This window comes from Panthera leo, chromosome A3 (assembly GCF_018350215.1).
Source record: "Panthera leo isolate Ple1 chromosome A3, P.leo_Ple1_pat1.1, whole genome shotgun sequence".
Taxonomy (NCBI): domain Eukaryota; kingdom Metazoa; phylum Chordata; class Mammalia; order Carnivora; family Felidae; genus Panthera; species Panthera leo.
The window spans coordinates 103,262,592-103,286,638 of NC_056681.1; the positions used below are offsets into that span (position 1 = coordinate 103,262,592).

General features: G+C 46.8%; 1 long non-coding RNA gene across 5 annotated transcripts in view; it reads left to right on the forward strand.

Moving 5' to 3' along the window:
- Positions 1-24,047, forward strand: part of LOC122216344 — a 155,886-nt gene that overhangs the window by 53,111 nt on the left and 78,728 nt on the right. For 4 of the 5 annotated variants that reach the window (XR_006200844.1, XR_006200842.1, XR_006200843.1 and 1 more), the window contains exon 2: positions 11,332-11,453. This is a non-coding gene — a long non-coding RNA (uncharacterized LOC122216344). Of the gene's footprint in view, positions 1-11,331; positions 11,835-24,047 lie in introns of those variants that run through there. The other variant, XR_006200845.1, reaches the window with a different exon arrangement.

Here is a 24,047-nt window from a genome sequence, read left to right on the forward strand (position 1 = left end):
TGTGCTATCACAAGACTGCCCTTGACCTCCACAATGTGAATTAAGGCAGAAGGGTCGTAAGCAGCAGAGTTCCTATCTGACTGTACATTTTTGTCACCTATATCAACAACCATTTCCCTTTCTGTTTGAGAGATCTATGAGATCCCCTGCACGAGGTTCTGTGGTTCAGGGCTGGTGGTGGCTGCAGGGTAGCGATTTCACTCGGGTCTGCGACAGCTTGTCTTAAGCTTCATTGGTCTTAGAGCTTAATTTCCGCTCCCAACAAATCGGGCAAAATGGAAAGTGGCTTTTGGAAAAGAGTGGGTGAGCGACCGATCCATGCACCAAACGTCCTTCTGGAGAGAGACGGTGGTGATTCACTTACCCATCTCTGAAGAAAATAGGTAGCATTACTACTTCTTGGTTGCTAAACCAACAGACAAAAAACTATGGACCCATGTTCCTGGCTGAAGATAGGACGTTTATCCAGGATCTTTTATTGTTCCTTTGATAGGACTTCTATCGAGACAGTTTTAATCGTGGTGAAACGTTTGGTGTCGCTCTGGGTTTTCCTCCTTGTCGTCAACAATTTGAGGTGTGAAGCGAAGGAAAGCCCGTCTTATCAGAATGTTCTTTCCAAGACAAGTCTCGGCGAAGAAGCAGGCTAAAGAGTTCGGACTCTTCTCTATTTCAGGCAACACCGTGCTTATCAATAACTCCCCCTGGGTGCTCTGTTCACTGTGGCTTGCTCGGCTCTGTCACCATCCCTGTGACGAGGTGTGAAAGTGGGCTTATATTCCACTTGTCACCCAGGGGCTCCACTTTCTGTTTAGTAGATCTTCGGTAAGGAAGTGAGAAGACATGAGGAGATCTGTATTCAGTAAATAAGAGTTAAGTCTTTTCAGATTTCTGGGCTGGAATTTAACAAAACAAGGTCTGCTCACCAAAGTGGTTACATCTAAACTAAGTATAGACTGGAGATAAATCTGACAACCCCTGACATCTTTAAATGTCAAATCCACCGCCCATCATAGATGACATCGTACCTAATGATCGAACTCCCTTTAAAATATACTCATGTAAATACATTTTTGTGAAACCACAAGCTGTTTCTCTCAGTTTTGTTTTCAGCTGGCTTTGATAAAGAGAGTGATTGGCATCCTACAGTTAATTAAACAGCTTTCAAGCCACCATCAATGAAAAGTTTTAGGTTCAGAAATATACTAGGCTCTTCCTAGTCCAAGAGTTTCCACAGTGCTTTTTAATTGTGCTAACAGACCCTGTCAGAGGAGAATTACTTAGCTCTAGCCTGGGTTTACAACCCAAATTATCCTGTTCTTGTCGGTCTGATCTGTCTTTGTTCACTCACTGTATCACTAGCATGATGGCTTCGGTTGACACTAACAAGAAACGCGATTCCTGTGTCTGTGTTCACTTCGATACAACAGTGTTTAATACATTACACAGTCCTTATTCTTGTACACATTTCATTTTGTGACTAGAAAGCTACTTGTTTTCTCTTTGTGGAAAATAGAAAATCAAATGAGAGAGACTCATTTCCAGGTCAAGAATTCTGAGTAACCAGGTTTCTCTCCTCCTTGTCTGTCTGAATTCTTTTCTCTTTTTCTTTTTTTTTCTTTTCTTTTCTTTTTCTTTCTTTCTTTTTTTTTTTTTTTTTTTTTTTTTTTACCCAGTAGCAGTTATTTGTAGATTCTGGAAAACTATTACTTGCTTTCAAAATAAATAAATAAAAAGTCTGGTCTTCCGATTTTACAATTGAACCTTCCCTAACCCTTAAAGCCAGGTTACTTTACCAAAATTGTCATCAGTTCATACATGATGGGTTGGCTTCAAGTAGAAAGGGATATCTAGCAAATTGGGGGGAAAACTCTATTTTACTTCCGCCCAGGACTGTCTCTGAGTATAACAATGGTATTTGAAAATCTTGCCGTTCACAAAGGCATTTTGTGAAAAGAAAAGCTAGCTAGTTGCCCATGAAGTAATTATGCTGAGGACAATTTTTAATATGGAAGCGTTCACGTTTTGGTTCATAAACTCGTAAAGAAAAAACAGTGGGGAATTTCTTTTTAATGCTTCGAACATTTCTTCAGTGAAAGCTCTTCTACTGTGCCCCTCGGCTCTTAAGAAATTCCCGGGTTACAGATACAATTGAGGGCGAACTCGAATCTGTTCCGTGAGCACGGCCTTTTTAGTTGTGGTAAAACAGAGTTAAAATGACACCCGTTTTGAAGAAAGTGCTTCAAGATCATGTCATGTTTCACTCTTTCCAGATGACTAAAATCATCATCATTTCCCAAGTCTTACCTCGGGGGAAGGGGACATGTGTGGTTTAAAAGAGTGGGCAAGTATTAGTTAAGGTCAGGCTTTTTCTGAATGTGAGCCTTCGATGGTGCTGGGTAAGGGCAAGGGCAGATCTTCTAGGGTAAAATACTCATACAGAAAAATCTCTTAAAGTAACAAATTCAGGTGGTTACCATAGTCTTCTCTATTCCCTGTCATCATGCACTGTAGTGTTCATTCAAGGCTTTTTGGTTTGTGTGTTTTTAAATGCTCTTGTCTTGCCTAAGTCAGGATTGGAACACAGAAGCATGAAGTGTAAAGTCTGAATCACATGTTTCAGGTCTGGAATTAAACGGCATAACCCATGACCTTGAATAGAAGATGTCATTACATGGATACGGTCACCGGGTCACGCTCACCAAAAGCAATGTCTACCTCTCCCCAAGAGCGTTTGAAACTGACCACAAATGTGTCCAGTGATTTTAAATCCCCCCCTGCTAAGCTTTCTGTCAGTCAGCGTAGATTTTCAGTGTCCTTCCTGAGTTTTGTCATTTCTTTCTTTTTAGTTCTTTTTACTGTTTGTTTGCTGGTCTATGATTTATGAAGAAATCCACTTTCAGAAGAAATAATGACTTACTCTCTGTGGGTGTTTCCTTTCTTTACTACCTGAAGAATTTTCGAGTATGAATAGATTACAAGAAAACAGACCTGTGAAAAGAAGGTAGAGGAAAAATATGAACTAACTTTTCAATTGTTTGAAATGAGGGGGATACTGGGCTGAATCTACTGGTGTTTTTCAAATTGGTCCTCAAGTTAATTAGCCAAAGCACAGAGTAGCAAGCATTTCTTTCTAATATAGATGTTAAAAACAGCTTAGCTTTTCTAAATATAAATAGCAAAGACTAATGCTCTTAGTATTGCCTGAAAAATTTAGAAATGTCTGCAGGCTGTTGTGAACAATTGTGTCTTTATGGAGAGTTGTTTGGGCTTTTTAGAAACTCATTAATTTGATTGTAAGCGTCTGAGTGTTATCAGGAAAAGAAGCTTTAGAAAATGGTTTCAGAATGTGTCATTTTCTCCTTGGTTTAATCTGAGATGGTGTGTGGGCATGCTGGTATTTTAAAAGGCTAAAAATGGTGTATAATTGCTATGCCTTCAAATATGAGGTAGGGCTGCAAACAGAGAAGTTTTCTTCAATCGTCTCTCTCTGACATTCTGCTTGTCTTCCAAGTAGTAATTCTTGGATTTTTAGCAAGGATTCTTTCATTCTTTTTTCATTTTCAATTTGTTGTTACAATTCAGCAAGAACAAAATTTAAAAAAAAAAACACAACAAACCATGTCAGCTTTCTATCGTTTTGATCTTAATATTTAATGTTTCATAAAATTAAAACCCTGTGTTTTCATGTTAACTAGTTTCATTATTATTTTTTTTTTTTTTTTGTGAAATGATTTGCGGTATAAGACTGCCATTTGGTTTCAATATTAATCTATAAGATGAACTACGTGGGTGTCATTTATTTTCAGTAGTAAATAACTGCTTCACGGGTTATTTTACCTTAGCATAATTCCACTGATTCCTCTGGGCTTTTGGTCTGCGTGGTCAAATAATATTTGATGTGTGTGTGTCTGTAAAATAAAAATGACATGCTGCCTCATTAAAAGCAAGTTCATGGTGTAATGGTGACCAGAATTGGGGAATGTCATGTAGTTGGTTTCAAAATCCAAGCAGTGGATTATTCATTAATTATTCTTTTTTCCAGGAAAAGTCTGATTTGGTTGTTGCAAATGTGGATTTACTAGAATTCTTTTTTTTTTTTTTTATAAATCATTTATGTGTGTGTGTCATTTTAACCTTAAAAGGGGTTAATTTAGCAAGAATAGATACCTTTTCTGTTTGTATTGTGGCTTGTTCAATTTCTCATAAACTGTATTTGGTAGCTAAAATGTTGAAAGCAGTTTGGGAACAAAATGTCTGCTTAAACCATGACAAAATTGGCCACAATTTGCCGATTGGGCTGATAACAAAAGCCAGCAACACAAAATAGGTAGAAAAACAGTTTGTTCGGTGATGTGAGACCACTGAAGGTCTTTATGCATGTTATTTTTTTTTCATTCTGGTGTTTATGTTGCGCTGGAAGATAAGTTTTTGCTCTCACCCATAGATTTTGATTAACCATTTCATCTGGTGGATTTCTTTTAAAACTCCAGAAAACAAAGCTGTTCACCTGGGCTCTGAGACACATCTGAGTTGAAATCCAGCTTTGCCCCTAAACCCCACGTCTCATTCAGGCTCCACCTGCTTGTAAATGTCTCAAAGCTCACAATTTGATCTTTTAAAGCAGCCCTGAAATGCCATTGTTTCAGGTTTTCACCATTGACTTGTATGGCTCTCACTAACTTTTTTGCAAGTGTCAAAGAAAAATTACAGTTTGCAGTTTAAAAAAGAGTTCTCTCCCCGAGCATGCAGTTGAGAAAAACGCCAACAATTAAATGTACACATCGACTCTCCTGTAGCTTCACAGACTGTGCAAACATATCAGGGTTTTAACGCGAGACAATACATTTTTTCAAGCGATAGAAAAAGACAACGGCACCCTCTCTCCTCTCCGTTGTTTTGACTTCTCCTGCCATGCCTGCGTGTGTGTGTGTGTGTGTGTGCGCGCGCGTGTGTGTGATGGTCTTATTTTTCTGTCTTAAAAATCAGATACTCCAGGGCAATAATTAGGATGAGGCTTATGTTTCTACTTATCTAATCTTTGTTTTCACAAATAAATACAAATAACTCAAACTGAAACTTGATGGCTTTGGTGATAATAAAATAGCAGCCACGGGGAAATTTTCTTCATTTTAATGTTCTTTCACAACCCACATTCAGTTTCGGTAGGAAAATTATTAACCTTTCAACAGCCTGCTAAGACATAGGCTCCTAATACACTCTGGAGGATGATTTGCAGGTTTTGGTTCTATTTTGAGACTTGGTTGTACAGTTTTTTCTTTTTCTTTCTTTCTGTCTTTCTTTCTGTCTTTCTTTTTCTTTTTTCTTTCCTTTTTTTTTTTTTTTAAGACCAAGGGCTTTCTTTGACAGCGATAGCAATGACTTGAAATCCTTTCGATTGGTATCTTTTCAGCGCGTGCATATTTTACAGTGTTCGTATTTATATTTGATCACGGGCAGAGGGAGGGCTCCTATTTCCTGTTCTCCTGCTGTCTGAGGCTGTGAAAGAGGAAATGTTCTGTAGCCTCACCGGTTTTCCTCATTCTAATCCTTGGGTGGACACTGTGAGTCCCGTGTCCCCATTTTTCAAAATCCAGCTGAGCCGTATTTCGGAGAGGGCCAGTGGCTCTGTGTTAAGCATCTGGCTTGACTCCTGCCTGCCTTGGGTGGCCTCACGTCAGTGTCCGTCACTCCAGAGCAGGTCAGGCCCGTCTGGGATTGCGGTCCTGAAGGTCTGCGTAGCCGCCAGCTTGCATGGAAGGCTCAGCACGGGGGTTTCTCCCTGGCTGACTGCTGTTTGGTTTACACCTCTGGTAGGGGCGTGCGGGGAGGTGATCATGATCTGGTAACTCCTGTGTCTTCACCCGAAATGCACAGCGGGGCAGAACGTGGGACAGGAGAGGCACTGGGTGCGTGGGGTGATCTCAAATGGCAGTTTCCATTTTAGGTGTCTTCTCCAAGTCTGGCTGGGACGGCCACACCTGCAGAGAGGGCCCTGAATGGGACGTGCCCTACGTCTGGCGAGGCTGGGCCTCGTGACTCATAGTCCCCTTCTCTGTTCCATCTCCCCCACCCTTGCAAATCCCCGGCCTCCCCAGTGCCCTACCCTACCTGTTCCCACCACCCCGACGAGGCGGACGGTGGAAGCTGAGGAACATCTTGTTATCTGTGCGCACCTCCCTCTCTGCCACTTTCAGTGTCTTCCTCCTCCTCCTCTTTCTTCTTCTTTTCATACTTCCTGTATGGGGTTAGTGTTTTTCTTTCTTAATACTAAACAAACTATGTTTTTAATGTTTTGGGGGGGGGGGGCGTGACCAGGAGCACCTGGTCACGTTGCCGCCTACCTGCCCGGTCGTGGGCTTCTGCTGGTGCCAGGTGTCGGTGCGAGCAGAGCTCTGAAGCCCAGTGGGTTTTGCCCCCACCGCTCCTCCCAGGGTAGCAGTAAGGAGGGTCGAGCTGGTGAAAACATTATCCTCCTCAGGGAAAACATACTGAGAGCGAATGAAAGGAGGGCCACGGTGGGGCAGGGGGCCTGCAGCTTGGCTGAGAGAGCAATGTGATGACTTGGGGGGGGGAGGGTAATCACTGGTACAGGTTTAGTATCCCAAAGGGCTCAGCCTATGCCAGGCAGATGAGCAGTACCCAAAAAAGGAGATCGAGGGGCACATCGTACCCACCTTCCTCCCCAGGTCACTCCAAGAACTTGTTGAAAGTCTCAAATAGCCTCTGAGTTGCTGGCTCTTTCCTGCCACCGTGGGGATCTCAGGAGAGAACCATCCGGTGAAGAACTTGTGAACAGTTGACTAAATGGAGAACGTCAGTACATGGCCAATGTGCGGTCACCCGCGGTCACTAGGGACCAAGCCCATGTCTCCTTATCCAAGAGCATCGCTAGGTCTTCTGAACATCAGTCACCACTGGGGATTCTTAGGCGTGTGTCTGAACCACCCTGAGACATCCCTGGGCCCCACTGCCAAAGTTTCCAATCTAGAAGGTCCGGGAAAGGGCTTGCAGATTTGCATTTCTAACAAATTCTCAGGTGATGTGATGCCGCTCGTCCAAAGACGCGTGTTGAGAAACACTGGTTAGGGCCATGGGCCGTGGGTGATGGGAATACCTAAAAGGCCAATGTCTGATGGACCTGTTGGCTGTCTCCATTTTCCCTCCAGCGCCAAGTCCCTTCGTGTGCTCGGCACTGCCTCTACGATAAACCCAGTCCTTCAGAGTTTTGCCTCTCTTCGTAACTAGAGAGCAAGTTTACCCGTAGTTTTGGACTTTCACGGTGTCAACCAGACTACAGGTCTGCTAAAATGGTTTTGAGGTTTAGTTCTTTGAAAAGTGGGTTTTATCTCAAGGGTAGTGAAAGTGGCCAAGGCGAGGGGGTGGGGTGGCAGGACTGGGCCAGGAAATAATCCAGTGAGGGCCACCCTTGGGTTGCCCAACACTCTTGTCTCCATTTCTTCAGTACAGATGGAGGGAGGTATTTAATAGGTACCTCTCTGTACCAAAAGATGGGCAAACTTCCAAGATCCATGGGGGAACGAGCTGATTGAATCACCTGTGAGCTCCTGTTCAGCCCGGAAAGGGGGCCGAACATCTTGATCGGGATGCGAGGTGGGAAGGTGGTTGGCACCATTTCACCAGCTACTTGCAGAACTCCCTGTTGTCTTCCAGGTGGGAGGGAGGAGCCTAGTAGCGCCAACCTGAGAGGGCCGATGCCACGCTTAAGGGAGGGCACACGTCTGAAACTGTGTCTGACATATGGGATGTGCCCGATAAACGGTGGCCAAGAGGACCTGGGTGTGTTCTGGGGCAGCCCGGGGATAGGCTCGTGCTCTGCTAACAGGGGTTTTGAGGGACACGGAGTCTTTTCTGAACCACGTGTAGGTCTGTAATGATGCGTGGAACACTTTGCAAAAACTGCTTCTCAGGGGACATCCCCTCAGGAAAGGCTCTCGGTCTGCTCAGAGTTACGTGGCTTTGGCTCTAGAAATGGGAGCCCCCTTCAGAAACCAGGGAAGGGGGGCCCCTCAAGCGTGGGTTTCTCCCTCCCCTGCCCTGACATGTCTGGCAGCCCAGAAGCCTAATAATTTACACAAGGGACCCGTATCACTTATCTCCGAAGTTAATCTGTGATCGTTTTTGGCTGTGGCCTCGCAGTTTTAACTTTCTGAGAAACGAAAACAGTGGAGTCCCAAGAGCTGGACACCTTGGTGTTGTTGAATACACTCTATCCTCCTGGGCAGCTGTTTCGAAATCTCAAAAAGTTGGCTCCCAACCCTGTCAGACTCCACCATGAGTCAGCACGAACAGGATGTGAGTGCCTGGCCTGTCATTTTCCCAAGCGTTGACAAAGACTCTGGTGCAGAACAGGCTCAAGTGTGTGTTCTGTACATGGGTGGCTGGGGGCTCTGGCTTGGCCTTTCAGCGGTGAGACATTGACAGCACCATGGATGTTACAGCAAACTCAAGTCTCTGGCTTTGCTCCCCCGCCCCCGTGCCCCGGTCCTTACTGCCTGGGAAAGAGGCTTGGGTGAAACCATCCAGTGAACCATCTGGTCTGGGGGTGGATGTCTGAGCTACTGTTTTCTTCCCCCTTCTCAGTTTCCCATGCCTGGAGCCTTTCCTCTGCCATTAGGAACGGAAAGGGAAGGATCCGGGAGCTAACTCAGGGAACATCCAGAAGGTCTCCTGGGCTCCATTTCGGGTCCAAGACGAGGGCTTGTATTTGCAGTGTGATGTTTGTGACCCTGGGGCCATGCCTCAGATCTGAAGGAAAGTGAAGTTGGGCGCGCAGGGGGAGACCTACTGGGGGGCCCTTCAATACTAGAGATGTAATTCAGCCAGACTGGGAATGAGCACAGGAAGAACATGTGACCTTTGGGACTGTCCAATGTGAGGCTGGTGGTTTCCACCAACTATCAGTGGATGCTGGCATGTGGGAAGCCACATGTGTGACTGGCTCTTAATTAGGGGCAGATCTTTTAAAGTTCCTGAATGGGCTCTCCTAGGTTGTTTTTTGAATGGTAACTACATAGCAGGCCAACATGGAGCCATTATGGATTTTACTTATCCATGCAAGAGCTCCTGAACAAGCTAGCTCTGAATTTAGGGACTAGGTAGGAAGGATCCACATCTCGGTCCCAGTAGGGTCCCTTCCAGTCTGATCTTAGGACAGTTGCCAACTTCCTCCCTTCGGGTGCCTGTAAAATGAAGGTTGAGCACATGATCCTTAAAGCCCTTCCACGTCTCACTCTGTGATTTTGGTCAAGGTCTGCATGGTTGGATGTCTGTTACTAAAGTCTGCCCGGGCTGTCATACTTTGGTGTTTCATCCCTCAGAAGTGGGGTAACTGGAGGACAGCACAAGTTCCTAAGCCATCTCTCTATCTCAACGGCGACACTAGAGGACCCAGGTTTTCCCTTGCACCCTTCTCCCTGGCTGACACATTTCTTCGCTCCTATTTTCCCTTTGCCCGCCCAGGAAGGCACTGCATAAGAAATCTTGGGGTCAGTTTCCAGACGTTAAGCCACAATAGAAAATGCCAGCTCATAGGACACAAATCAGGAAGCTGGTTTTCCCAACAGATTCATCTGGGCAACGCTCTTCCCAGAATGTCAGATACCACAGAGCCAGATTTATCACCTTTCAGAAAGCCCGGTATTTCACTGCCCCTGGCAAATGGGGCCCTTGACAAAAAACAAAACAAAACAAAACAAAGCAAAACAACAATAACAAAAACCCTCAGGCTGCAGGAGTTGATGTGAATCAGCTAACGCATTTGCACAGAAGGTTAGGGGAAAGGTAGAAGGAACAACAATACAGAGTTTCCAGAAATAAATGCAGACTATCACAAGTGCCACGCGAGTGTTGGGAACAGCAGGGACGATGAGTGTTAAGGGGAGCTTGAAACTCTGCCACTCAATAGAACTCTGCCGGCAAAGGCTCCAAAGTCTCCTTGTGCAAAAAGGGTTTGGGAAGCACACAATGAATGAATTTCAACAGCTTTCTTTATTTCCTAACTTCTCAGCGTCTTTTGTATGCTACTGTGCATTGTGAATGAATCTCTAGGGGGAGGATGGAGTTTTTCCAAAATCGGGCACCCCTTTCCTCCCTTTTTACAGAGAATTTTGCGCCATTAACAAAGGTCAGGAAATGGGAAGGGGCAGGGGCAGCTGGTTTTCCTGGGAGACTCAGGGCTGCATCTTGGGCAGGTTGCACATGGAGGGGACGGCAAACCCAAGGAAGCTCTGAGTAGACAGGCAGAGCCCGTATCTTCTCTGCCCATCAGCAAGCAGTGCCCGGTCAGAGAATACGTCTGCAAAAGCACAGACCGGTGTGGATTTGACCTCCCTCCCATGGCAGTTCTGTCTCCTGCCTTCTCTTCCTCCCTTGGAATGTCTGAGCCACAGATTTAAACGCAAAGCTGGCTTGCAGGGCCATGATCTTTGGGGGAGGGGACATCATCTATATTCCTGCATTGACCTGTCCCTCTGCCTGCCTTTGGAAGGATCCTTTCACTTGTTTGGGAACTGAGAATAAGCTTCCGCAAACAACCTGCTGCTTGGGAGCCAAACCGTACTGGTCTCAAGTGGCAAAGTGGTTTCAATTAGAACCTCTGTCCTTAGAGCTGTCTCAGCCCTCTGCTGTCCTCAGGGCTTTTGTATGGTCAGGGGCCCCTTCTCCCTCCACCTCGTTGAGACTCCTTGGTGCCAGTCACTCCATTCGCGATGTTTTGGTGCACCTGGGAGGCTAACTCTCTTGGGATGGAAAGAGGACAGGGGACCAGACGTTCAGCCTCCATATTCCTTGTCCCTCCTCACTGGGCTGCAATTCCCTGGTGACCTCTCTCACGTCTCTTTGGACCCTTGAGGAGTGCTGCTCGGTGTAGCACCTGGGCAAACACTGAGCAAATACCAGACTTGTCCTGAAAGTCCTGTGTGACCCTTTAACAAGGCCAACAGGAGCACGTAGGGGAAGAGCCTCAATGTGCCCCAGCAGTAGACCCTGACCCAGAAGGTCAGAACTAACTTCAGCTTTCAGTAAACAGGTAGTGGGCTTCTGGGAACATCTGCCTTTTCTGTCTCTTGTGAATTATTTTTAAACGAACGCCCTGCTGCCCACCCGCCCCACCCCCCCACCCCCCCCCCCATCATCACCGCCCGCAATGTTCGTTGATTATCGCTGTTTGAATAGGTGGTGATAAATTTGATTCCCCAGCTCACTGTGGCATTTATGATCTGTCTTTCCCTTTTCGGTTTCCATGTACTGGAGTGACTGTCTCTCAATGCGGTTGGCAGTGACCTGTGTTTTTCATGCATGTTTTTGTTTCAGAATAACTGGGAGGTGAAACAAGAAGCTCTATGACGCAGTTGATCGAAAATGACACAGACACAGAAAAGTCAGGACTCGGCCCCCTCCAGTGCCTCCACCTGCTGCCCACGGCCAGAGTGCAGGTGAAGGGTTTCCCCTGGGGCTTGATCCTAACTAAACCCCGGAAGACGTTTGGAACTCTTTTTCCACACCTACTCTAATCGTGGCCTGTTAATGATCACACTCAAATCATCACTAACTTTGAGCTTTCTACTGGAAAGCTCTGTCTTCTCAGCTGCCTCCTTTTCTTCCCCCGCGCATCAGTCACCCTCGTTCCACGACGTTTCTTGGGCTCATACTGTTATGGCATGTTCTAGAGTTGAGTTGGATGGGACCCACTCTGTCCCTCCCCCTTCCCAGCACTTACCAATATCAACAGTTATGCTGTTTGTTCACTCATTAATTGGCCGTGTACCTCTCTCTACCTGCCTTCCAAATTTCAGTTCAATAAAGGAAGATTCTAGTCTGTCTCATTGCCCAGTCTGTCCTCAGCACCTGGCGCTCTGCTCAATAATTATGTGTTGACTGGATCCATTGTCTTATCACTTCTCACACTGACTCTGTGATATTGAGTTGCCCAGTATTCTAACCACTGTTTGGCGGATGAGGAAATTGTGAATCCATTTACCTCTGGTGATCTAAGGGGGTAAATGGAGTGGCCAAGGTGGGGACACAGGCTTTCTGTCAGTATACTGGCCGGCAGGAAAGGTTGATCATAAACTCTCTATTACCTGGATAATCAGATTCTCACCTGAAACCAAGTTTTGCCTTGCAAATCAATGTCCTTGGGTTAAATCTCATTTGCTTATGTTCCTGGAAGATTAAAGGCAACCATGTAGCAGAGGGATGTGTCCTCAGTGGGGAGTCTGGAGTATGGGGCCCTTGTCCTCGCTCTGCAAGCTGTTGCCTGGGTGAATCATCTAACTTCTCTAGGTGCTACTTTCCTCGGCAGAACACCAAGAAGACCAGATGATCCCAAAGATCCCACCCTGCCCTGAGGTTCCTTTCCCTTCTCTGCCAGTTCTGTTTTTCAGAGTCTAGAACTCTGAGGAGGCAGTGCAGAAAGGTATCGTGGGGAAACACAGGCAAAGCCCCTGAGAATACACAGAGCCCAAGCCCAGTTGTGGGTTTATGGACGTGCCCCATGGGGTGCTCACACATACCGAAACCCCTTTAGACACATCCCTGTCCTGGTATATTTCGTTCTCAAGAACAACAGGAGGAGAAAAAATAAATTGAACGCACAATTCTAGGTGGATGGGGCAATGGTTCTGAACCCTGGCCAGACGTCAGAATTACCCAGGAGTTTTCAAAAATCCAAATGTCCAGGCTCCAAATGCCCAGGTAATTCTGTCATGTAGCCAAGGTGAAGAACGGTTGATCTGGGGCCAAGTTGCCCAATATGGCTAGTAGCCACGAGCCACATGTATCTCCTGAAAACTTAAAACGTGGCTGTGTGACTGAGGAGCTACATTTGTAATTCCTTTTTATTTTAGTTAATTTAAATGTAAACATCCACATGGGGCTGTGCTTGTTGCATTGGAAAGCACAGATCTAGAACACATGTATCATCACAGAAAGTTCTACCAGACAGCTCTGTCTGGGTGAACTCTGAGGCCTATAACCACCAAGTGAAATTACACTGAATGAAAGGGAAGTTTAAGGTAATTATCTCAGTCTGTTAATTTGACTAGGGCCTGCTCTCCTGTCTTGGGCCTGCAATATATTTTTCATCCACCTCTTGAGCCCGGGCTTGGGCAGCAGCAAGAACGACACGCTTTCAAAGCAGTGCATGGTAGGATCCGGAAGAATTTACAATACCTACAAAGGTCCAAGGCTCTGACTCAAGTCATTTGGCATTGACTCTGGCTATTCCTTCAGTTTGCATCTTTGAAGCCCCAGCTCTGGAAAGGGAGCTGTCTGAGTGATTGTTTCATTACCAGAATGTAGGACAGTGGGAAGCAGGCCTTCCAGGAAGAACTTTTGGAAAAGCAGATTGCCAAGGGGTGGGGGGGGTGGGGAGGGTTGGAGTGCTGCAGGAGTTTGGAGTTCTGTAGGAATTCAGGCTTTGAGATGGGCTCACTGAGGCCACTCAGCCAGCTCAGCCAGTTTGGGGTTACAGCTGGAGAAGCAGAAGCCAGAGCTGAATCATTTTCTGCTTATCACTCAGAGACTGTCAGAGTTTTTTTTCTTTTTTTGGAGGGAAAGCACCTTACAACAAATAATAATACTATTTTGAATTTCGAAGCTTTCCCTTTTTCAAAGCACTTTACCACCTCTGACTTATTTTGTCCTCACAACAAGGCCATAACCTAAGTAGGGAAAGGGTTTTTACTGCCTGTCTAACACCCTGAGCAAAAGCTCAATATTGTGGAAAGAATTAAATAGTAAAAGCGGAGACTCTGAGGCATTATTTTGTCCTCTCTGGTCACACTCAAGCACGTAGCAGCATAGCTAGAACCAAACATACCTGAATGTTGCACTCTTACAGGGGATTGTGTTTTTCAAAAGGACATAGGCTTCACATTTGTTCTGTCTCATTTCACCCTAGCTTTCTAACTCCTGCGAGTTGATGGTTGGAGGCCATTTTTTCCTCAGAGGTTTGTGTGACTGGCAAATGTGATAAATACACCTTCAGTGTCTCCCCACCCCCACCCCCAAGTTAGTTTTAAAGTGGAGTGTGGGACAGAACAGAGGACAGGGCCCCTGTGGGTCTCCATGGGAATAGCTCTGCTTCCCTCCAAAGGACAGAACTGGAGCAAAAAAAAAAAAAAAAAAAAAAAAAAAAAAAGAAGCCATAGACCGACACGGTCACCTTGGAGCCTTCAACTCTCTCTACGTGTAGAGCTGCCGAGAATCGTTTCAAACCTCACTTGCCAGTGGGGAGAAAACACCCAAGAGTCTGTGTTGAGATCGAGTGGGTGGCCTAGCCAGGACGGCCATCTCCAGCAGCGGGCATGGGAGTAGAGGTAGCAGGACCGAGGTAATGCCATGGTCTGACCTCTTTGGGAAGGTTGTCCCAGCTACTGTGAATTCTCCTGGTCATTCCATCATCTGGCCCATCTTTGGTATCTTATGTACCTAGGATACGATGAGAGGTTTTCAGATGCTTTACTGAAAGCAAGACGCACTTTCTGGGGCATTCCCCTAATCGACTGTTCTGGTGAAGCTCGTCAAAACAGGAAATGAGGTTAGCATGGAATGACTTTCTCTTAGAGAACTCGTGGTGCCTCTTAAAGACCACCACTTTCTTCCCAAATGCTTGTGAACTTTGTCTGATGCCTCTTCTGGGTTTGTCCGGAAACTGGAGTGAGTCTGCTCTTCTGTAGTTTTTAGAACCCGTTCCTTCGGAAAATGGCGGTGATACTTGCTCGTTCCCAGCCTTCCAGCCCCTCTCCCTTGCACCTCAGTATCTCGAAGATGTCTGCAAGTTGCTCTGGAGTTAGAGGTGCGCATCCTTCAAGCCCAGCAAGAACGTGGCTCCGTGCACGTGCCCTTGGCTGAGGTGGTCACACGGGGGCTTTAGGGAGTTCCCTCCTCATGCTGCTTGGCCCCCATGCTCCCTTTTCATCAGATGTGCCAGTAAGAGAAAGGAATCCAGTGGATGAAAACTTAGTGAAAACAATCCACTTTCTTGCCCTGCTCCACGTGTGGGCATCTGGCTCAGAAAGGCACTGTAGTTGAAACAGCTGTGCCCAGCTTCCTTCACGTGAATCCCCACGCAGGGTTCTTTGACTCAGTTTTCAAAAGCAGTGAGGGTTTCATAGTCTGGGCGAGCGGCAACATGCTTATCTCTGCTGAGGCTTTCTGACAAATGGCTTGACCTCAAATTTCTAGATTTACATGTCTTTTTGTTAACACTGAGCTCCTTTCGAGTCACAATTGCTTTTACCCTCTAGAAGGGAGTCAACCTGGAGCACGTCTGGCCTTGAGTCACAGGCGTCCATGGAGGACTGATGTCTCCAAACAGAAGTGGATTACCTCCTGGAGGTCTGCCTATGCATTATGCTCTCACTTCTGTAATCATGGGTCTGCCTCCCTTTTAACATGACGTAGCAGGACCTCAAAAGCCACTCTGGGTCCCCATGATGAGTGGGACATGCTCTCCTTTAACCTGGGGTCCCTGCCTCACTTTTTCCAGGTCTACAACAGGTACCGCCCTTTCAGGGACGGTCACTTAAGTAGTTGGATGGATAAACGTGCACCTAGAACAATCCCAGCTACCACCTGAGTTTCATTTGTTCGGGACACAACTTTTGGTGGTTCACACATTACAGTTAGCTCTTGAACCACATGGGGGTTGGGAGCACCAACGCGCCACACAGTTGAAAATCTGCCTATAGCTTTTGATCCCCCCAAAGCTCAACTACTAATGGCCTACTATTGACCAAAAGGCTTACCAACAACAAACGGTTGATTCACACATACTTTATTTGTTATATGTATTATTTTTATTAGGCAGTAAGCCATATTAAGCAAATTACAAAGAAGGGAAAATACATCATAGTGCTGTACTGTAAAACATCCAGGTATAAGTGGGTCTGCTCAGTTCAAACCCATGTTGTTCAAGGGTCTGCTGTATTTCCAGGCCTCATCACAGGCCCCAGAGATGGCATTATTATCCTTTTGTTTCAGTTAAGAAAACTGAGTTTCGGGGCACCTGGGTGGCTCCGTCAGTGAAGCGTCCGACTCCTGATTTTGGCTCAGGTCATGATCTCACAGTCGGGTGTGTGAGTTCAAGCCCCGCATCGGGTTCTGCACTGACAGTGCAGAGCCTGCTTGGGATTCTCTTCCTCTCCCTCTCTCTGCCCCTCCTCTGCTCGTGCTCTCTCCCTCTCTCTCTCAAAATAATAAAACGTTAAAAAAAAAAAAAAAAGGAGTGTGACTGGTAAGTGACAGAGGAAAGATAGCTGAACATAACTGAAAACAGAAGGCAATCAAAAGTCCAAGGGTCCCTGCTGAGTCCTGGGCACCCCCTCCGCCGAGCAGAACTTCAGGCCCACGCGGCAGCTACCTGAGCCTTTTCCTTCCTCCCTCAACACTGGCAGCCATGTTGGTCTTGCCTCCTGCCCTCTTAGCAGAGGGTCTTTGGCAGGGCCGGGGGGTGGGGGGCAGGATGTGGATACACTTTGGTTCTGCAAACTGCCCACTACTCCAAGTGTGGTTGGAAGGTCAAAAAAGGCAGAGGTCCCGCCCTGGCCCCTGGCCTCAGAATCTGCCTTCTCACCAGATCCCAGAAGACCCGTGAGCACAACTGCTAGAGCTCAGCTCTCTGGGCCTCTTGAGGTCAGAGCTCTGTGGTAACACCTTCTACCTCCAGAGCCCAACGTGTGCCTGCCTTACGTAGGTGGTGAGGAAATGTTGGTAAAGTGAATTTGGTCTTTATTCTTCTGAGAAGCTAGTTGGGGAATTTGGGGGGAATCAGTCAGAGGCTCTCTGGGGTCCCAGGCAGGCCCCCACCCCTCAGCAAACAGTGAGGCTGTTTGAGAGTCAAGGGGACGGAGAAGGGTATTTGGGCTAAGAAACCATAAAAAGAGTTACATCAGTAGAAGGGGTTGCTGCTGCTGTTTGAGGAAGAAAAGCAAAAACGAGGGAAATGTGGCATCCAAAACAGGGTCCCGCCTGCAGCCCTTAACCATTCTTACTCCATTATTTTTATCTTTGGAACCTCTAGAGGCGGAAGAACACAGCCCTGTAATCGGTCACTGTCTTTAGGTTACCTTCCGTCCATCTGCTGTTTTCTTTCCTCCAGAAGTTACTTTACCGACCGTAACTCCCCCACACTCCTGTCATCTCTTTGAGAAGGAAAAGCTATTTGGCGGTTCATCGCCGGTTCTGGCATGGCTGCCTTACCACGAGCACAGTCAACAACGGGAGCTTGAGCATGAGTGTGTGCGCGTGCGTGCGTGTGTGTGTGTGGGGGGGTGACCGTGGGTGTCGGTAGTGCGCGAGCACCTGTGTACGTGCCGCGGTGTGCGTGGTGGGTGTCTGTGCGTGGGTGGAGGGGGCGTGGGGGCGGGCGTGTTGTGTATACCGTGGGAGTCCCTGCTGTGCGCAGGCGGGTGGGTAAACGGGTTATCTGGGATGTGTGCGGGTTGTGGGTGGGTGTGTTTGTGCGCGGCACGGGTGTTGAGCACACCCCTTATTGGGGGGCTCTCTTCAGAGCCCCGCAGAACTTCTCATGGCACCACCCAAAGAGGAGGCAGCACCGCAGGAAGGATGTACCCGGGACAGGATCACCTGAACAGAGGCCCCATCCTCCTGCCCTCCTCGCTGACCTAGGGCCAGTCGAGGGGCACATCGGCCTCCAAGTGTCGTGTCTGGTGTCCGTGCTGGAGGACAGCTGAGTTCCTTTCCCAGCACTACCTCTCCTGCTGGCACCCACAACAATGCCTTTTCTTGCACAGGCAGCCAAGGCCAACCATGGATCTACTGGGCTGCAATATGCTGACATAGATCCAACCACGGATCTACTGGGCTACTGGGATCTACTGGGCTGCAATATGCTGACAACACATGAGGGTGAACCACCCGGTCCCCGAGCAGCTGGTGCCCGGTCTGCTGTCCGCATGGCCCCCGCCCCAGCCCTCACGTGCGGTCCCTCGGCAACAGCACTGCTCCTGTTAGGTAAAGGCTACCTCACTTTCCTTGACACGTCTCTTCCGAAGACAGTCATGGCCCCTGAAGGCATGGCCAGTGCTGGGGCCTTTCCTTTAGGGTGGAACAATGGAGACCCCATTAATTACAAGACTCAGGTAGACCCGCCCCCAGTTCTGGTCTGCCTGGTCCCTGGCAAGCTGTGGGATCTCTGAGCTTTGGTTTCCAACTTCATCCTGTCAACTAGGAGGCTGTTTGCAGTAATGCATGAAAGCATAATGTACAGATTCAGTTATGGTGGCTGTGATCATTATTATTTTCATTTGTAAAGATTGAGGATTAAAAAAAAAACAAATATATCAGGAAATAGTAGGAACATACCGTCAGTGAAAATACTTGGGTAGGGTCCTAATGACCTAAGCTATAAATATAAAATATGAAAAGGAAGAAAAGATCTAAAAGGCAGGGGGGCCAAGACAGCAGTCTCAGAAAAGGAGAATAGTCTTAGAGAGAGAGAGAGAGAGCGCGCGAGTGAGAGATGGAGAAACATAGGACCAGCCTTCCAGAACTCTGCTTCCTCTTCTTGGGACAAGCGTGACAGGCCCTGATTCCGAATCTGCAGAGCCAGACGTGGTATAGAAGCATCGATTTGCTTTAATGTAAATATCTTGATGTCTTTCTTTGCCTGAACTTTTAACCTTGCTGGTAAACAGGGTAGGTAGAATAAATGATTGTTTTTCTGAGAACTGACTTTTGAGGAAACAGGGGGGGGAAAAGGATTTTTATTAGCTAAATTGTCAGTCTTGTGCATGATTGAAAACCTCACTTTGCTGCTTCTCAAAATCTGCTTCAGGAGACCAAGAACTGCTTTATTCTAATTTCTGAAAAGGAAAACTGTAAAATATAGAAATACACCAATTCAAAAACAGCAAAACTTACAAAGACAATGGAGGGAGGGGAATCGTTCTGTGGAAGGTTTCTGAAATGAGAAGAACAATTCAATTAAAGTCCAAGTTGTTTCTAATTAGTGATTTTCCAGGGGGCGCCTGGGTGGCTCAGTCGGTTGAGCGACCGACTTCCGCTCAGGTCATGATCTCTCGGTCTGTGAGTTCAAGCCCCGCGTCGGGCTCTGTGCTGACAGCTCAGAGCCTGGAGCCTGCTTCATATTCTGGGTCTCCCTCTCTCTCTCTCTCTGCCCTCTCCTGCTCATGCTGTCTCTCTCTGTCTCTCAAAAATAATTAGTAACTTTCCGCCCTCCATTCCCCTGTGGACTCTGATTAAATGCTCATCTCCTCACTCCATTTCCATCCGTTGTCACCTCTGAGGTCTTGGGATGGAAGTCAAGAGGGCATCGGAGGTCCTGACCTCAGAGCGAGCCGTGAAATAGACTTGCAATATGCAAGGTACTACTTTTCTCTCCCCAGGCAGGCAGTGTTTTGTTTACAAGCACTGTCCCTGCCAGTGGATTGTCCAAGAATATTGTGTAATAAATGGAACAATGACAGGGAACCAACAGAACGGGGAAGACACGGATTCTAGCACAAGTTTTCCACCTGAAAGTGTCATTTAACCTCTGCCCTGCAATTTCCTTAGCTATGAAATGAAGATACGACTTTTTGGCTTCAAGCCCCATGGAGTTGTTGTCAAAATACAAGACCTGATTCAAAGGGATACGTGCACCCCAATGTTTACTGCAGCATGATTTACAATAGCCAAGGTATGGAAGCAGCCCAAGTGTTCATTAATGATACGGATACAGATTAAAAAGGTGTGTGTGTGTGTGTGTGTATACACGCACAATGGAATATTATTCAGCTATAAAAAAGAAAGAAATCTTGCCATTTGCAATGACACAGATGGAGCTAGAGGGTATTATGCTAAGCAAAATAAGTCAGTCAGAGAAAGACAAATAGTATGCGATTTCACTCATATGGAAATTTTAACAAACGAAACAAATGAGCAAAGGGGCGAAAAGAGAGAGAGAAACCAAGAAACAGGCTCTTAACTGTAGAGAGCAAACTGAGGGTTACCAGAGGGGAGGCAGGTAGGGGGATGGGATTAAGGAGTACACTTGTGATGGGCACATGGTGTTACATGGAAATGTTGAGTCACTCTGTTGTGCCCCTGAAACTAATATAACACCGCATGTTAATGATACGGGAATTAAAATTAAAAACTTTAAACAAAAACCCCACAAGATCCAAAATATGCTTTGAAATAGTTAGAGGGAAAGAGGAAACCCTCTCCATGCTCAGATTGTGATGGAGTCCCACCAACGTCGTAACAGATGACTGTACGTCCTTTGGGTTCAGAAGACTTGATGGAGACCCCAGTCTTGGAATGACTCTCCTGCCCCTCACTGTTTGCACCTACGATATGTGTGCCTGTTGGTTGAATGCTGGTGGAATTTCTTTCAAATAATGGTCCCATGGGGAGGGAAAACTGAGGACATTGAGAATAAATGTTTCAAGTCTTCTGAGATAGGGTGGTACAGATAGGACTTCTAAGGAAGTTTCTCCCCGCCTTCTTATATGAAGGATGAAGGGGAGGAGAGGGAGTCCCAGAAGAGGAAACAAATGGCCGCATCTTTTTAAAGATGGGATTGAAAAAAACCCACAAAGCGTGTTAAGAGAGGCAGCTCGTGAGAAGCCAATTCCTAACGCTCTCGGTCCTCATCCTTCTCCCCCCCTTTTCCTCTCAGAATAAATTAAAGAACCGGCTAAAATCCAAATTGTGTGTGTGGTATCTTTATCTGATCAACCTCATCCTCTAATCACATCTTATCTTTGCTTGTAAAGCAGCTCCCTTCCTGTTCTCCAGGCACATTACTTCTTTAAATGTTATGAACACACACACATATGAGTCAACCCTGCAGAAAAACAGAACTGAAGTTCTTCTTCCTCTGCAATTCGTTGGGAGGCTTCGTTCTGGAAGGCCTGAGCTGGCCTTACTAGCAAACGGTTCCACACATCCCAAAAGCTCTGCAAACAGCTCAAAGCAAACAAGGTGGGACATCAGATGAATACTAAAGAATGGAAATGTCATTCATTTCCCCATCTGTGTCCTTCCTAGACGACAGGGAGCGTCAGTCACTGCAAGTTTGTTGAGACTGGTAAGTTAGAGGATTTATTTGGAAAGCTGTGTTAATAAGATATTTTATTTTAAAAAAATTTTAACATGTATTTATTTTTGAAAGAGCAGACAGAGCGTGAGCAGGGGAGGGGCAGAGTGAGAGGGCGACACAGAATCCGAAGCAGGCTCCAGGCTCCGAGCTGTCAGCACAGAGCCGGACGCGGGGCTCGAACTCAAGACCCGTGAGATCATGACCTGAGCCAAAGTCAGACACTTAACCGATGAGCTAGCTACCCAGGTGCCCCAAGATATTTTTGAGAAACTCAGTTGTGCGTGGTTAATGCTATCTTTTCTTCCCCTTGATTCATTTCAAACTATTGAAGTTGGAAAGTTGGGGGCTGTTTTAAGATGCACTAAGCTGAAAAGAGTCATTTTGTTGTGGTGGTGTTTATTGTCACTGTTCTTGTTGGCTGGTTGGTCCTAGTTTCTACAAGGCCCCTCCTCTCTGGGTTCCTGGGTAATGACCAAGCCAGTGTTTCTCCAGCCAGACGGTGAAATGGGTGCTTTTAAGGCAAAGGCAACATGAGTCGTGTCTCTGAATGTCATTCCTTTGTGTGTGTTTCTACACTGAGCGTTCTTTGCAAAATTACACAAATACTTGTATGTAAGCTGCAGTCTATGTAAGAGTGGGCCCCATTATGGAAAAGGGTAGATTTAAAAGTATTCCTTCCGTCGGCGAATAAATCTTCCCCATTACCTCATCATTACAACTGTTAGTCACATTTGAAACTCCTTCGATTTCCTTCTCCTAACCTCCTCCCCCATCCCGCCTTGGAAAAAGGCCTCCCTCGTGTAGCAAAGCGTTTGTGACTTTGGCATAAAATACAATCTCTGATTCCCACCACACCCATCCAAATTCAAAGAGAAACGCATCTTTCTATCAAATTGAGACAGGAGTGTAATATTTATTGAAAATCTATGAGCCTATATTGTTCTCAAAAGCACTTCCATACACTCATCCATGGCCCCATGGGGCAAGTAGCAACGTCATCCTCATTTTAAGACAGAGAAATGAAAGGGCGCCTGGGTGGCTCAGTCGGTTAAGCATCCGACTTTGGCTCAAGTCATGGTCTCACGGCTCGTGAGTTTGAGCCCCGCATCGGGCTCTGCGCTGCCGGTGTGGAACCTGCTTGGGTTTCTCTCTCTCTCTCTCTCTCTCTCTCTCTCTGCCCCCTCCTACTTGTGCTTTCTCCCTCTCTCAAAATAAAAAAGCATATAATGTATTTCTAATCATCTGGAGCTCCAGATTCAGTAGCAATCATTTAAAGAGAGAGAGAGAAATGAAGTCTCAGGGTGGGCATGCAACTTGCCCAGAGACCCAGTTAGGAAGTGGCGAAGCTGACACTCAGAGCGGGTTGGTTAAACCAAATATTTTAAAAATTTCAATTTAATTTGTGAAACAGCCCTATCTGGTGGGTATGATTGTCCCCAACCTATCACCAATCCGGCAGGTCTGAGGCAAAGCTGTACAACCAAAGACCAGCAAGAGTTGGAAGAGGCACCCATGGCCGCCTGGCTCCCATCACCGGCCGCCAGGGAGATGGGTGCTCCTGGGTGCACTTCATTGCCTCCCTGTCCACACGCAGGCTGACCACTCCTTGTGCTCCCTGTGCATGGTAGAGTCACCTCCTTCTAGAAAGGAATTCCCTTCGGAGCCGCTGTGCCTCTCCCTCCTCTCTGTGAGAGGCATCTCCTGCTTTCTGAGTTTCAGCCCAGAAGGCAGGTGGGGAAACTTGGAAAATAGGAGGTCTTGCTCTTCTGGACTCACTGGCACTCAGCCCCGGGGACTATAACCACGATGCACCTGACAGCAGAGTCGCAGCCTGGAACCTGGAGACGTTTGCTGGGAATTCTCTGAGTCTCTTGTTGAGGCACAGTGGCCAGCTGTCCCGGATTCAGCAGCGGGGGGCCCCGTGCGGGTGATACTTGGCAGATCATCTCGAGCAGAGGGGTGCAGGGTGAGAGCATCACAAGAACACTTTGTCTCCCGGAAAGCTCATTCCAATCATCCTTCCTCGGTGCTCAGATTGCTGAAAATTAAATACAAGATCTGCTTTTATCACCCCTGCAGCTTTTTTTTTTTTTTAAAGTCTCACACACTCACACAAAAATTGGGAACTTGATCACTGTGGGCTGACGATGTATTTTGAAAAGGAGGAGGGCAAAACCCTTCTTTCCCTGAAAGTTCCCATCCATTGTTGGGTAAACATCATAAATCTATTGCAGAGAGACAGGCTGCATGTACTCAAATTACCTCCTGCTACAATTTTAGCTTTGAGTTTTAATGCCCTAAACATGAACAGCGCTGGATCCTAGTGCAGGTCTGATTAATGAGGCAGCTTTGCTGACTATAGGGTCGGAGAGAGGCTCCCCACTCCCTTCCTTTTTTTTTTTTTCCTCGTGGCTTAGTAACCACTTCAGCAAATTTCCCTATTAAATATACAAGGCAACTGAGTGTAATAAAACCTAAAGGTTGTGGCAGGTAAACACTAGCGTCTCTCTGGGCAGACCTCGCCAGCTGACAGAGAGCGGGTCTGCTCAAGTTTGCCCTTGGAATCCCCAGCGTTGCGTCGTGAATCCCAGCCTAGAAGCCACGCACACCTTGCCACTTGTCCATGGGTCATCTTCAGTCTGTGGGTTACACTTGCAGGGCCGTCTGCTTCCCGGGTGGTTACGTGGTTTGTACATGGAGGAGTTGGACGTGCCCTAGTTATGTGTGAGATCATCAGTGCCCTCACTTGGCATTTGCCAGCGGGGCAGAAAGTCATACTTGGGAAGTGACCCAAATTAGCGCCTAACATCCAACCAGGAACGCAAGGGGGTTTTGTCTCGCCCAGATATTGCCTGCCCCTGGAATACGGCCCTGAATCATATTTGTCGGGCATTTCATACACCCTGGGTACATTTAACCAAAAAGGCCGAGCCCTCTGTGACGTGGCAGAGGGGCT